Below are 14,990 nucleotides of genomic sequence, written 5' to 3' on the forward strand. Positions count from 1 at the left end.
AAAGCCCCTGACATTTCAGCTTTATTGTAATTTATTGACAGCAAATATTTCACAACAAAACAGATATTTTATTCAATCTAACTAAGGTTATTACAATAAAAAAACCCAAGCAAACAAGAGGAGAAAGATTTCTAACTTCCCAGTCTGAGAGATGGACCTTGGGAAAAGCCCCATGAGCAGAGCCATGTGCAGCAGGAGGGAACTTCTCCCTGCTGACGCTGCAGGAGGGTTCAGCCGTGACATCCAACAGCCAAATGGTGCCAGACTGATTTTGATGTTAAAAATATAAAAGTAAAAAAGAAAGGCACAGATAGTGAGAGCCATATACAATGCCATCCACAAGCCTTAGTGCAGAGCTAAGTCTCAACGTTTCCTCTTCAAAAATTACTGGTAAAAGTATCAAAGACATTATCTGGTTGTTTTAATTTTTTATCAATTCTGTAGCAGCATTGTTGCTCTAATGGTTTTTCCTTGTAATGCTCTATCCTCTACAAACACTGTAGGTGAGTCCTCCAGTCAGATCATTTTCCTCAAATTAACTAGCACTTCAGTTTCTATAGACAGAAGTAGAGTCCAAGAGTGGCTGAAAAAGCAGAACCATTTTACCAAGCCATGACACAGCACAGCTCCACTTCCTGCTGTTCTGATTCAATTAAGTTTATGTGACTACAGACACTGATTTCTCTGAGAAGCATTCAACATCTACAGAAGGCAGACTGGTTTTATTTTATTTTATTTTATTGGTGTCCATCTCCAAATACAATTGTCAAAGTAGTCTAATACAGAAGAAACAGGAGTTTTGGGGATCCCACCATAGGTTGTGGAGTGTTAGGGGGACTTCCCAGCAGTTTCTTTTCCATGCTCCTTCAGTAATGTGAAGTTCCAGCTTTCAAACCATCCACCAGTCCTGATCAGGAATCCAGAAAGGCACAGAACCTATTACCAAAAAAACTGTCCCCAGCAAGCTTCACAAGACACTGAGTGTTTGAGTTCTCCCTCCATCCTTCCCTCTTGAGGCCTTGCACCCAGCCCTACCTGTCTTACAGCAGACATGCAGAGTTCTTGGGCTGTGTTCTGTGACATCCAAGCCCAGCCACTGCAGGCACACATCAACATTCAATTATCCTGTTAATGCTATTCCAAATGTTGAACAAAAGCTTCCAACCTGAAAATATTTAAATGCAGAAGTCGCCATAACGCTTGCTCTAGCAGTCTTTGACTGGCCTCCACCTTCTCCTCTGACATGTAAATGTACTTTCAACAAACATCTGGAAATAACAGATTCCTCATTTCATCTTTTTTGAGAACAGTATCACCTTAAAGATGCAAAGACAAAATAAAAGTTTTTCTCTAAACTGAAGGTCCTGAACTTTTTTCCACTTTCACTCTTTTTTTTTTTTTTTTCATGGGGATCTGGTAAGTTTACAAACAACTTATTTACAGTATCTTCAATGTCACATCTCAGTGAAAATACTGATAGGGAGATAAATACAAGGTGAAATGGACAAGGGTGACTACTGTCACTTTACAGTATTTACACTTCCCTGTCACCACTGAACTAGTCTCTAAGTTTGCAGGTTGAAAAAATCAGACAAATAAAAAACCAACCCCAAAAAAACCCCAAAATCACCTGCACCCAAAGATGCTTTGGAGGCCACACAGGAGATGGGCAAAAATTTGCCATAACTTATTGTCCTGGCTTGTAAGATTAGCATGTATTCTATTGCCACCTGTTGGAGGTTGGGTAGTTTTCTTATCTCTTCCAAGAGCAATGTCTCCCTCCGGGGAGATATCTTCTGTTAATGGACTATTGAATGACTCACTGCATGACTGGTAAAGTTCCATCATCCCATTGTGAGATGCTCCACCCAGAGGGAGGAGCTAAGCATTCTTATCTGCATAAAATCAGCATTTTTTGAGACACTGGCAGCCACTTCGTTGGATTCCCAGAGGAGCAGCTTCTTCTCTGCTGAATTCCCAGAGGAAGACCAGGCCCAACTACAACCAGACCTTCAGAGAAAACTACACCCTTCTAGAGATCACCACTTCAGCAGCATTTCATCTGCCACTCCAGGAGGAGCAGCAACCATTTTAACTGGACTACTACCAACACCTTGACTCCTCAGGGTGTCAGGTTTCTGACTCCATCACTAGTTTAGTTTGTACTAATTACATTTATTTTGTTATTTTTATTTAGTTTTTTCCTAGTATCTTTGCCTGAGAGCCATTTTTTAAATTGTGGTAATTTGGAGGGAGGGGGTTTACCTTTTCCATTTCACAGGAGGCTTTTGCCTTCCTTCACAGACTCCTGTCTTTTCAAACCTAGACACTTCTTTATTTTCAGTATTGTTTATTTAAATGGAACTAGTTTGAATGAAGCTGCAGAACAGGAGCTGCAGCATGTCCCCAGATGGATTCAGTGGGCATTGAATGCTGCAGCCCAGCTGCTCCCAAGCACTGGGGTCAGCTCAGCCTTGCAGGAGCCCTGTGAGGCTGCTCCCTGTGCGGTCACAGCTCCGAGCAGCACAGCTGGGGACCCCCGCAGCATACCCTGCTCATCACCCAGCCCTGCAGAGAAACACAGGGCAACAAACAGCTCCACTGAAAGGCAGCTGGGAGCAAGATGGACACAGTGCTTGGTTCTTAAATGTGCACAAAGTAAAGCTACAGCACCAGAACACATGTATAAATATGGCCTGAGTTCTCTTTTTGCTTTCTGAATTTGTACTTCTACTGAAAAAAACACCACTATGGAAGACATGATATTTAAAATACTAATATTCTGACTTGACAGGGTCAAAGTGGTTTTGTATGTGCAGTAATACCAGCAGAGCTAAGGGACTGGTAAGCCTCCAGCAAAAGGAGAGGTGAAGAGCAGCTGTGCAATGGCCCCTTCATCTATACTGCAGTCAGAAGTGGACACTGCACTAACCACAGCCTAATCCCAGACATCATAAACATCTCAAGGGGAAGAAACCCCTTCTTTGAGGGCTGACAGCCTTCCTGCAGGGAGAGCTGCTGCTGTACCTGCCTGCCTTTTCCTGATAACAAGAATCTTTTGAATGTGCACTAGCCCGTGGAGTTGCTTCATGGAAACATGAGGGACCAACGGGGACCTGACATGGCTTCAAATTCAATTATCACTTCAACAACATGTTACTTGAAAATCCATGATCTCGGTATTTTTCCAGTCCCCAAAAGAATTAAGATTCTGCAAATGCTATGCAGAAAAGAATTTTCATCTGCATAGAATCAGTGTAAAGCAGAGGAGAGTCACAGAACAGTTCTTCCTTGTCGTACCTCTTGCACTGATTTCCAGACAATCATCTGAGTCGTGCTTTTTAAATTTTATGCTGAAGTCTTGCTATGGCTTCCGAATGATTTTACATGCTGTGAACCCTTCCCCCGAATTCAGTGGAAGGAGAGCTGTATCCTGAAAGGTCTCCAGAAAACTGAAACAAGGTGAAATAATGTGAGGAAGCATATACCCTAGTTCACCCAATTACAGTTCATTCTTAAGCTACAGTGGCCCACAGCCATTCTCAATGAAAACAATGGAAATGTCACAGAAACCTGGTGGGACAATTTCAGATACTTGAGACAGCTTATTAAGAAAGTAAAAATGACCAAAAACCCACTGCAGCAGATAAAACAGTATCTAGTTTATTACATATAGAAAGAGATTTCCAGAATTTACAAACGCCCACATTTTCATTCCAGGGAAAGAGTCAATTTAAAAAGTTCACCCTTTTTTGTTTCCATTTTGCTTTGTGGTTTCTTGTTGGTTGTTTTTTGTTTGTTTGTTTTTCTTCTTTACAATATATACAATGGAAGACTTCGATTTCTTTTTTCTGATTTTTTTGTCAGTTACTGTGCAATTGATGAATTCAAGTTGACACTTGTAAATACCCATGTACAGTAATGTTTGTCTTCATTGCAGTTAATACAGATCATTATTTTACAAGGAATACAAAATTATTTTTCTTTTGGAAAGAATTCAGCTCAACATCAGGGTTATCTTACAACTGATAGCATCAGTAAATATGACTGTACAATCAAGGCCCAGGGACCAATGATTTGTATTATATTATTTTCTGAATTACAATCTTAAAACAAGAATAGTACCCTACTCTATTCTTAGAAGCCTTGTTTTAAGCAGGTTCCCCACTCTGTTTACAACAGAATATAGTATACCTCAGTTCCACATCAAAAAAGATGTGCTGTAGGAAAAGTTACATTTTAATTAAAAAAGTACATGTATAAATCAAAACCTATGTTAAATATTTAATACTCTTCAACCAACATTAAGTCTTGTATGTAATAATTTACAATGATGATTTGTCATACAGGTTTTCAGCAGCAAATGAAGTTGTGTAAATGTGCTAGTAAAATACCCATTCTCACCATGATGTAGTGGTGGGCACATCAGTTCATGTGGCCAGCTAAGTCCTTATGGTAGAGGATGAAGTAAGAGAGACTTGTTGTCCAGGTGTCACAGTGCTTCTGCTTGGCACAACACAGGATGTGCAGCTCAGTCAACAACTCCTGAGGTTTGTGTTAAGTAAACAAACTGAACTGGATGCATCGTACCCATTTACAGAGGAAGAGGAGGAGGAGGTGAGGTCCTAGTTGTGATAGCATGAAACATTTATAGTCTTGATACCCATGAGTTTAAAAGAAGGATTTGTTGAGGTTGTGTAGTTCATCATTCTGAAATTGAAACAGAAAGAAAATTAGCATCATGAGCACTTTAAAACTTTCTGCAATTACTTCCCTGCCCCTCCTTTTTTTTCGTCTTTAAAAGAGTTATCACTCAAACTGAAAGTGTTAGCACCTTGAAAAATTATGGCATACACAGTTGAACTGTACTCAGGCATGTGAATCCCAAAAGCATTTAAAACAGATGTTGGCAATAAAATTCAAAGCAGTCAGAAACACATTTAAAACTTGCAAGAGATTCACCTAAGCAGAAACAATTTAAGTGTCCATACTGATTAACTCTGACAAGCTCCTGCAACAAGAGAAAGGAAAGCTCCAAACACCAGCCTGCTGTTGGCATTTTTACCAGCTACAGGAGAGATTCACTGCATGTCAGACCCTACAAGCGGCCTTCCTGGCCACCTGCAACCACCATTCCTGGCCTGGGAAGGATGGCTAAAGAATGGAGCATTCGGGGTGCAGCATTACCCATCCCTATTTGACATACAAGTTCTAAAAAAAATGGTACGTAGAAAATCCTGGTAAAGCCCATAAGTTTATCTACATTCTACTTCCCTCTGAGAGAGAGCTGCATGAATAACAAGGTCCTGTAACTCTGATAATGCACAGCACAGGTTTAGAGGGGAATGAATGCCAGAAGCCGCCTCTGACCCTGTCCCCCCAGTTCTCCTCATCTGCTGCAGCCTCCCTGCCCCAGAGCACAGTGCACCAGGCTGGGTCAGCAAGTCCTGTGCCTTTCTGCTGGTTCTCCCCAGGCAGGCTGTCTGTCCCAGCCCTGATGAGGAGCAAGGCAGTGCCCAGCAGGATGCACTCGGTGCTGGATGGCCTCGTGTGCTGCTGGTAGCTGCTCCAGCCCTTGTGAGGAGCACGGTCCTTGCTGGGGGACACAGAGCTGAGGTCACACGCTGGGGCACCAGGGCTGCCTCCCACTGCTCCTGAGGCCCTGGGGCACTGGCTGGCCACACACACAGCCCTGGTGTTCCTCACTGCCTAACACCCCTGGGCTTCCCACACCACAGTCCCAGTTCCTCTCTGCACACCCCTGACACGCAGCCAGACCCACTGGGAACCGAACCACAGCACTGAAATGAACACAATTTGTCTTTTAACTGGGGTTAGAGGACTACTAGCATTTACATTTCAATAGTTTTGCTAAAATCTGCTGAAGCAAGACTCATATTTTACATGAAAGTGTGTATATTTCTTTGTTCAATATTAACTGTGCTCCTGAAAAGACAGATAAACAGTGCATTTTCCTCAGTATACAAATAAAGGCTTCCCATAGACACGTTGAAGTGAAAAAACTGAAAAGACCTCCTGTCCTATATTCTTTAATTGCACAAGAAACAAAATTTACTTTGTGTGGTCCTTCAAGTGAAAGGAAAGCCTATCCCTGCAAATGATGTGTGGTATGCTGTGAAAACTCCCTGGAGAATTATCTCACAGATCTCTTATTTACTTTCAACTTTCTTCTGCACTCACATTGCGATCTACTGGAATGTTCCTACCCGACTATCTGTACACAGCTTCACATAGCTGTCAGCTTTCAACTACATTTGACCTAAAATTAGCCAGTAATGTCATACTTTATTAATAAAGACAAGCAACAAAAGAGAAATGGCTTGTTTAAATGGATGAGCAAAGTGTGCATCGTGTGTGTGCTGCCTATCCAAGGTGGGTGCTCCACACCCAACTCCCATCCAGCAGGACCAGAGGAGCAGCTGGGTGCCCCCAGCAAGGACCAAAGATCCAACCTGCCCTGCACCAAAAGGGCAAGTGGAAGGACAGCAAGAAACAGCTTTTCTACATGGCCAGATTTGATTCTGCTCAGAAATTTTAAGAGCATAAATAATACATGATTTGCAGTATCAGGGGCAAGTTCTATGCTTCTTCACCAGTATTCAGGTCATCTAAACTAAAATACATCATGTATTGAACAAAATGGCCCATCCTATCCAATTCCTCACCAATTCAATCAATATGGCCAAGAAGTCATCTCAACCACTACCGGAGTGCATTTATTCCTGGATTCCAAAGTCAGAAGAGCAGAGGAAGAGAGAGGGTAACAAGTCTAATGGAAAAACAAAACACTTCCTAGAGGAAATCACTAAGAAAAGAAAACTGAAGAAACCCACAGTTACAGAAACCCAAACACGTGTATAGTGCTGCAAATGTGCAAAAAGAGTGAAAAATCACAGGACCCTGAAGGGTTCGTACAAACGTCAGCTGCAGGTATGACAGGACACAGGGGCATAGAGCAGTTTCAAGCTTGTACTTACACCTCCAGATCTTCAGCAGCACAACATGCAAATCTGTCTGTCACCCTTTCCCACAGATTGGTGAATGAGAGAATGACAACCCACATTACTCCTGCAGTCCAGTGGTGCCTGTTCTGCCTGAATGCACAAAGATGTGTAGGAAACAGACAATCCAAGAGCAAAGCTGCTCCTCCAAGGTCACTGGAAATACACTCAACCTATAAACCTCGGATCATTATTTGTGCCTTATGCACAGCAAAAAGCGCTATCCTCAGTTTTAGCATTCATACTTTGCTGGACTTTAAGAGTATTTCCTGACTTTTTGGCAAAATAATCTAAATCTCCTCTCTCCTCAGTGAGCTATTACAGTGTGCTTTAAGGTGAAAGAACCTTATTTGGAAATGAAGTAATCTGCTGGATACCTCCAGCCATCAGCATTTCCTTAACAACACACAAAACAGTACAGAAGACAAGTGTTTTAATAGAGAGTGAGAGGACAGCAGCGAGCTGAGGTAAGGATCATTAAAACTACTGACATCACTGCTGGCAACCAGAGAAAAGGGAAAACCTGTGTTTAATCTATTTCCTATTCACCACAAGTTTCAGCTGGAGTCCCCAATAATGCAGTTTGCGGTTGACTTTATGGAAAAAGTTAGTGATGCAAGAAAAATGTACTGAAACAAACAAGCATCTTTAAAAGTTCCGAGTTACCTCTGACAAGTAGTCCCTGCTCAACATCTGTTACAACACACATGCAGATAACACTGATGCATGTTCCAGCTGGCAAAGCTTCCTTCTCAAATCTCTTAGTCCAGGATGGATACAGCACAGCTAGCTGAAGTTTCTATTACAGCTGAAATCCCATTCTTAAATCCAGTAACTAAAAATAAGGTGATATTTCATTTTATTTCCATTATTGGGGAGCTGGAGAGGAAGAGTACTTAAATTTTGAACTAAGAGTAGAGTGTCTAGACAGCTTAATATACCTTTTCTGAAGTTAAACAGAAATTTCATACGTAACATAGATGTGGTGCTAAACTACACTTAAAGTGTAATTCTCACTCCTTCCTTCAACTCCATTCTCTTTGAAAGTAACCAAGGAGGAAAAAATAAAACAAAGCAAACAAAAGTGAAAACTCAGCAATGTTCCAGCAAAAGGCTTTCCATTAGCCAATTTAAACTTCCATTTGCTATTAAGAGCCAATGATGTGTCTTGTCCCTAAAACACCAATAGAAATGCCCTTCCAAAGAGTAATTTAATTTCGAAACAGTCCAATAACATGAAGTTGCTGTTGAAGTGCCACCATCATGTCAGCAAATAAATGCAACTACTTTGTCACTGATTAACCCAGCAGGGCAAAACACAGCTCCCAAACATCAGACTGCTCAGCACACTGCGACATCTTCCCAGTGTCAGCTGGCATCTGCTTAGGAAACAACTCCACAGGTGACAGAGCCAGGTCAATGAAAAGGTAGTTCGACTGAAGAAAATGTAGATTTTTTTTTTTTCTCAGTGTACCAAATGAGGATATTTTGCAGCTCTGCCACTAACCTTGTTAATCCAAACACATTCTCCAGAAGTGCACCTCTTGCACCCCATCACAGTTGAAGACTCCCTGTCATAGTTACTAGTTATAAACAAAAGGTTTTAGAAGTGCATTTGTTGTTTACTTTAGGATCATATAGATCACCTTATTCTGTGTAGATTAAACAGCAGCTTCCCACATAATGAGCAAATCTAGCTCATAAAAAATAAAACGCTCATGAAGAAAAGCTCGAAACAAAAGGAGAGCCATTGTGAAGATCCTCGGGAGGACTCACGCAGGACTCCACCAGCCGAGGTCTCCCTGCAGCCCGGACAGGTACAGCGGGGTGTCTTTAGGGGTCCGATACAAGGTGAACCCCTAAAGAAGTCTTGAAAATCTCCTTTACAGCTGGTCTCGGTGACATCTGCCCGAGTCATCACTGTTAGAAGCAAACGGCGCGCCCCTGCCCACAAACCGAATGCTCACGGATGAGCACAAGCAGTGCCTGTTTTCATTTCCCCCGGCATTACTAACGTGCACACAGGCACAGGAACCATCTCCTTCTGATAAATTAAAAACATCGACTAAAATTTAAGCCAGCTCAAGTAACTCCTTTTCAAAGAGATGCAAATAAGAGATGCAGCGCTTCCCCGCGCCCAGCGCCGCCGAAGGAGCCAAGGAATGCAGGCAGGAACAATGGCTGCTCCAGTGCGTTAATTGCAGCCCGGGTCTAACAAAAGCAATTCCAAACAGAACCAAACTAAGTCATTACAACATTGCTCTTTAACTTGACAGGCTGTAATCTACATTTAATAGATAAGCTTTTCTTCCTTGGACCCCAAAATGCCTATTTCAGCTTTCCCGTGAACGTCTTAAATGGGAAATTACTGAGAATCGGTTTCATCAAGTCCTTTCCTATAAAGCAGAATAACTGAGTTTGGTGTTTCCTCTCGGTTTCGTGTTTTGTAGATGTCATTCACTGCTGGAGGAAGGAACCTAAAGACCACTTACAGATGATACCATCTTTCTGCTATTGGTTCAGACCAACTTCATGTACAGCCCTGGAAAAAAAAACAAAGCCATCCTCACTACAGCAGAAAATTTTCTTCTTTTCCCCCAGAAAGAGAAGGTGGGAAAAAACGACAACTATGAAACTTTAAAAATAAGATGATGAGCCAGAACCAGGTTTTTACATTTCAGAACCCATTTCCTGGGATGTAAGTACAGTGGGAAAGCACAAACTAAACCACACACATTCTTTGGATGAGCTTCTGCCCAGCAAAGAATTTGTATGTTTGATTTCAGCTTCACAGCATGTCAACCTGATTTAAACTCATTCAAGAGAAAACTCAACCCATCACTGAGGTCAGCAAGAAAGGCTGCTGCCACAGACACAAAGCCAAGGAATGCCTGCCCCGAGCACCTGGTATGGGAGAGAGTGAAGCTGCTGGAGGTCAGATTTGCCTGGTTCCACCAAAAAAAGAGGATACCAGACAGCTCTCTGGACTGGCATAAAACATACTGGAAAAAGGAAATCACAAAGTTTCTATGTAGAAAAGATACTGAAGGGATATCCTGCTCTATTACACAAAATCAGTAGCAGTAGGGGTTTGAACAAGACTAATAACCCAAATACTGAATTTCTGATTAAATATTTCATCTTTTCAATTTTGGAAAATTGATAACCTAAACACTGGATTTCTGATTAAATAATTCTTTTTTTTTTTCAATTTTGGAAAAAGTTACCAAATTTTGGGGTTTTTGGAAGACTAAAAGAAACAAAATACAATTAAGTTTAGAAAGAAAGAGCTTAAATTCAATAGCATGTTTTGTAAAGAAATTCTACAACTTTTCTAGTGGCAGCACAGCGAAGCAAGCCATAAAACAAAACAAGTGTCCAGCAGTTGCAAGTAACAAAAATCCAAGATGCAGCCTGTAGGTTTGTGGTTGGTTGGTTTCTATGAAATGAAAAATATGGGCAGAGTCTTTCTCATTAAAAGGTGTAGTGCTATAAATGGGATTCTCATCTTTGTGTCTTGCAATTTTTTAAGGACTGAAGGTCTGGATCTTCCGCTTCCTTTACTAATAGTCCATCTGAGTAATCAGCTAAAGGCTGAGTCAGGCTTACAACAGAGGGAAAATCCCTCTGTTTCAGGACTGTAAATAATGATGTTACTACGAAGCCAGGGATCTCATGAGATCAATACTCCAAGTTCATCCCCAATCTTCTCATAATGCTCCTCTAATACACTTGGCAGCACTGTTTGTGTTTGATATCCTTCAGATAAACCCACTGCTGGCCCAAGGTTTTCTCTCCTCCCCAGACAGCAATAATGAGAGTAATATCAGACCCTAAATGTGCACCACCTAGTTAATAGCTGTAGTCCTCAAAGGGCAACACTGCTTGTGTCTTTAAAATTCAAATAAACTTGCAAATTCAACAACTGGTATCACTCATTATTTTGGAATTTGCACTGTTCAGTTCACCAAGTCTGCAGAGTCTAGCCCTGAAGAATTTGTGGCATTCACACCTCTCACGAGGACCCAATAAGCCACACCCAGTTCAAGAAGCCGCTGGTGAAGTAACACTTCATACAATTCCTATGGCTGTTGCATTCAAAAGAAAACACTGCTCAGTTTTTATCTTTATCAAACACATAATCAAATATCGATAGTAGGAGAACCCAGAAACAACACCATTATGCAATTTGTTCTTCAAAGGAGCTTTGTTAGAACTTTTATTTTTCAAATTAGGAAAACTCACCAGTGCTGGTAATCATTACAACTGCTCTGGCTATAGGGAAGCAGACCTGGGTGCCTTTAGATGCACTCACATCCCCTCAGCTTGTCAGCAATTTAAACATACACAATTAATTTTGATCAAAATTCAGTGCACTGAAGATGTGTTCATATTATATCAAGTAAATTACATCAGCAATGGAGCTTAGCAACACATAACACCCAGTGTAGCTACCACATAATCAGAATATATCTCAGCTGCTGATTATCCTTATCTTTCTGTGAATCTGTATTTCACATGCCTTTCTGGCACTCTGGCCTGGTTCCCTATTCCGGAAGCCAAACCTTACCATTTTCGCCTGTGCTTTTCTAACCCAACTTTATAATGCTCATTTTCTGACAGATTTACTTTTCTCTGACAACATGTTAAAAACCCTAAATAAATAGTTTAAACTATTTATTAGTTCAAACTGCCTTGAAACTGTTTTTGTGATACATGCTAAATTGTGAGAGTTACAGCTTAAAGCAAGGAAGGAGTCACACCATTCAACTTTTCTGGAGCCATTTCCTCCCAATGGACAAATAAGAGGAAAACGCAGAACAGACAGAAGAAAAATGGCATTAGGAAGGGATACAGAAGCCCCGCTGGGGGATAACCTGGCCAGCTGACCTTCACTTTGAAATTTTGCCAGTGCAAATTAAGCAGCTAGTCTGCAGCATGTCTGGGCAGCAGCGTGGGAAGGAAGTTCTGCAGTGATTTTGGTTGAAACACTTCCTCAATTCAAAACAACAGTGCATTAAATATCAAAAAAGGTTAATAAGGAGGTACTGGAAAACACATTGTGAAAAGCCTGCCAAGAACACAAAACAGAGAAGGGATAAGAACGAATGAAATATCATAAAGTTGACAAAATTGTAACAAGAAGTTTGGAAAGCCAAGATAGAAGGAAATAATCCATTATTTTGAATCCATCTGCTACTCCATAATATAAAAACTACCATACAGCAGAAAGAGCTGGAAACAAATTAGAGATTATGCTTTAATAAAGGGAAGGAGAAGGCCTTTGGTATAAAGCAAAAAGTAACAGCCAAGCTTGTTACATCCTGAGGCTGGACTAGAAAACAATAGTTTAACCACAGATTTAGTTTTTCACCAAGATACCACCATCAGTATGATGTTAAATTAGTTACCTTAACTGCTTTGACACATTGTTTTCTGCTTTTTAGACCACGATAAGAAATCCTAGAAAACTACTGACATACAACATCATTTGTTTCTGTATGAATGCATTTTCATGTACATCCACATACATTCACAATTGGCAGTCATTTGACCTGACCTTTTTGCCTTCCCTCTCTGCTGTAAATTGCAAGCCTTCTTTAAGAGGCACATGGCATCTTCCTAGCACTTCAAACCTGGTGTTCAGACTCCTTTGACACTTAAGCTGATAACTGAAATTCAAAGTATCAGCCATACTCAAAAACTGCCAACAGTAAAGTGCTGTGGTTGGGGTATAGGACCTACAGCCAGTTGGACAAGCACAGAGCCACGTGCAGAAAGACCTGAAATTAATTTTGCCCTTGGTTTGATTCGCTCTGTCGTTTTACTCAAGTTACTTTGTCTTAATCTCAAGGAAAAGATAAAACCCATCTATTTTCTACATGAAATTTTATTGTGAGGAGGAGGAAGTTGTGAAGTCTCAAACATGCACAGTCACTATAATATCTAGAGCATAATTTTTCTGCCCTAATTTTCCTGTGTCTCAGTGCCTTGCCTGTGAGCTGAGAACTGCTACCTGCCAGCAGAGTTCAGACTGTGCCAGGGGCACACAGCAGGGTGGTAATGTCTTGACAGTGCCCACATGAAGACAGACGCAGGGCAGCATCTGGACAAGGTGCTATAAATAAAACATCAGGCAGCCACACACTGCTGAGAATAAAAAGAACTGAAGAAATGCTTCATTCCTGGATGACTCCTACAAACTGAAGAATATGTTCTATGTGGGAAATGTATGTTTTGTGCTCCATGGTATGAAACTACAACCCATACGCACGAGGGTGAGAGGCAAAATTATAAATGCTTACAAAAAGAAATAACATTTGAGTGCCATTAAAACAGATTTATAAAATTAAGTAAACTCTACGTATGATAGAATTTTTAGCTGGAGGAAAAAAAAAGACAACAAAATTCCAACATCAGAAAATAAGCCTCCACTGGTGAAGCAAGAGCTCTGTCCTCCCATTGAATTAGCAGTCAAAGTACCCCAGACTGCTATGGGATTAACCTCAATAACAATGCTGAGCACTTTAATAAGCTCTAAGATAGTCCATGCTAAACTCTTTATCGCACCATTTAAACACTGAAAAACTTGTTTGTATATAGATTAGCTTTTCAAAACAACTGTAATCTAATTTATTTCCAGAAACCATAGTAACAAGAAAATAGTAAATATAGGGCACAAAGGAAATACAATCTCCTTCAAAACAATGAAGTTATCTCAAATTTGAAGTGCATGAGCAGAGGAGGCAGCACCTGGCAGGCATTTGGGGAGGGGGGAGCCCTACTTGGATACAACTGCGAATTAAATCCAAATTATATAGACCAATTAGACAAATTAAGTGTTTTACTGCTGTTTCTTTTGAGTTTCATTCAGCAAAATCTTAAAAGGCTGAACGACTGCCAATGTTAAAGTTACTAACAGCCTAAATGGACTAACCTTCACTTGTTCAGTTACCATGATTTCAAATGGGAAACTAATCAACAGTCACATTAGCTATTTAATTGCAACACCAATCTAGCATTGTGAAACTGTAAAATTACACAAGCAAAAGTCAAACTAGGTGAAAGTTTTTCAGATATTTTAAACTTTAAAAAAACACATGCCACATGAAATTTTTCCCATATAATGAAAGTTGTTCACAAGAGTATCATTAAGAATCTCACTAGATGATAATAGACACTGTATTATTGTCACACGTAAATCTTCCATGAGTTGTGAAATCCAGCATTAAGGATAACCCTTTAGAAGCTATTAGCATAAGTCAATTGAAAATTAAAAGCATATAGCAGCACAGATTAAAGGCTTAGCATACACACTAAAGGATCTGCACACAATATCATGTATTATTAAGATGTCTTGGTTAATCAGTGATTGAAAACACCCTCTAGACATTAACCTTGACAAAATATATTAAAATCCAGCCTTATCATGCTGTATCACAGCACTTTATAGTATCATAACATGGAAAGCTCTCTGTTCTCATAACCTACCACACAAACTTGTACCACTGGCCACCCAGGCCTCTCAACCATGAGAGGAATCTCTACCTAACTTGGCCTGCTGACAGTCTCAGTGATTACAAAAGTACCTGATGATACATTTGAAACTCCCCCCAAAATGAAGAGAGCAGGGTGGTCAGCACCCATGCTCAATCCCTGCATCCATCCTCTCATCAGCCCAGCACTGCTGGTCAGATACTCCAGAGAAGCTGCAGAGGGGAAGAGGCCAGTTACTATATGAGAAAAAATCTATAGGAAACACAGCTTCATTGGTCCCACTGCTCACAGCTCAGCTGTTTGGATAAGCAGTTTTGCTTGGAGCAGTGTTTTGTCAGTATTATTACTGTTACGTTATGCAAAGGATGTATTAAATTCTTAAATATTACATGAGATTTAATGGATTGTGTATTGCATGTGGGAGGTCAAACAAGGAGGGTAATGTTCCATTCAGCCTTATAGATGTAACTT

The 14,990-nt window shown here is 40.6% G+C and overlaps 1 protein-coding gene across 1 annotated transcript in view; it reads right to left on the reverse strand.

Annotated features, from left to right (window-relative positions):
- Positions 1–3,638: 3,638 nt before the first annotated feature.
- The window catches only part of IRS1 (insulin receptor substrate 1), a 48,036-nt gene continuing 36,684 nt past the window's right edge, over positions 3,639–14,990 (reverse strand). The window contains exon 2 of the mRNA XM_021553701.2: positions 3,639–4,710. The gene's annotated coding sequence lies outside the window, so the exon portion shown is untranslated. The remainder of the gene's footprint in view (positions 4,711–14,990) is intronic.

The sequence above is a fragment of the Lonchura striata genome, chromosome 10 (genome assembly GCF_046129695.1).
Source record: "Lonchura striata isolate bLonStr1 chromosome 10, bLonStr1.mat, whole genome shotgun sequence".
In the NCBI taxonomy this organism is placed as follows: Eukaryota; Metazoa; Chordata; class Aves; order Passeriformes; family Estrildidae; genus Lonchura; species Lonchura striata.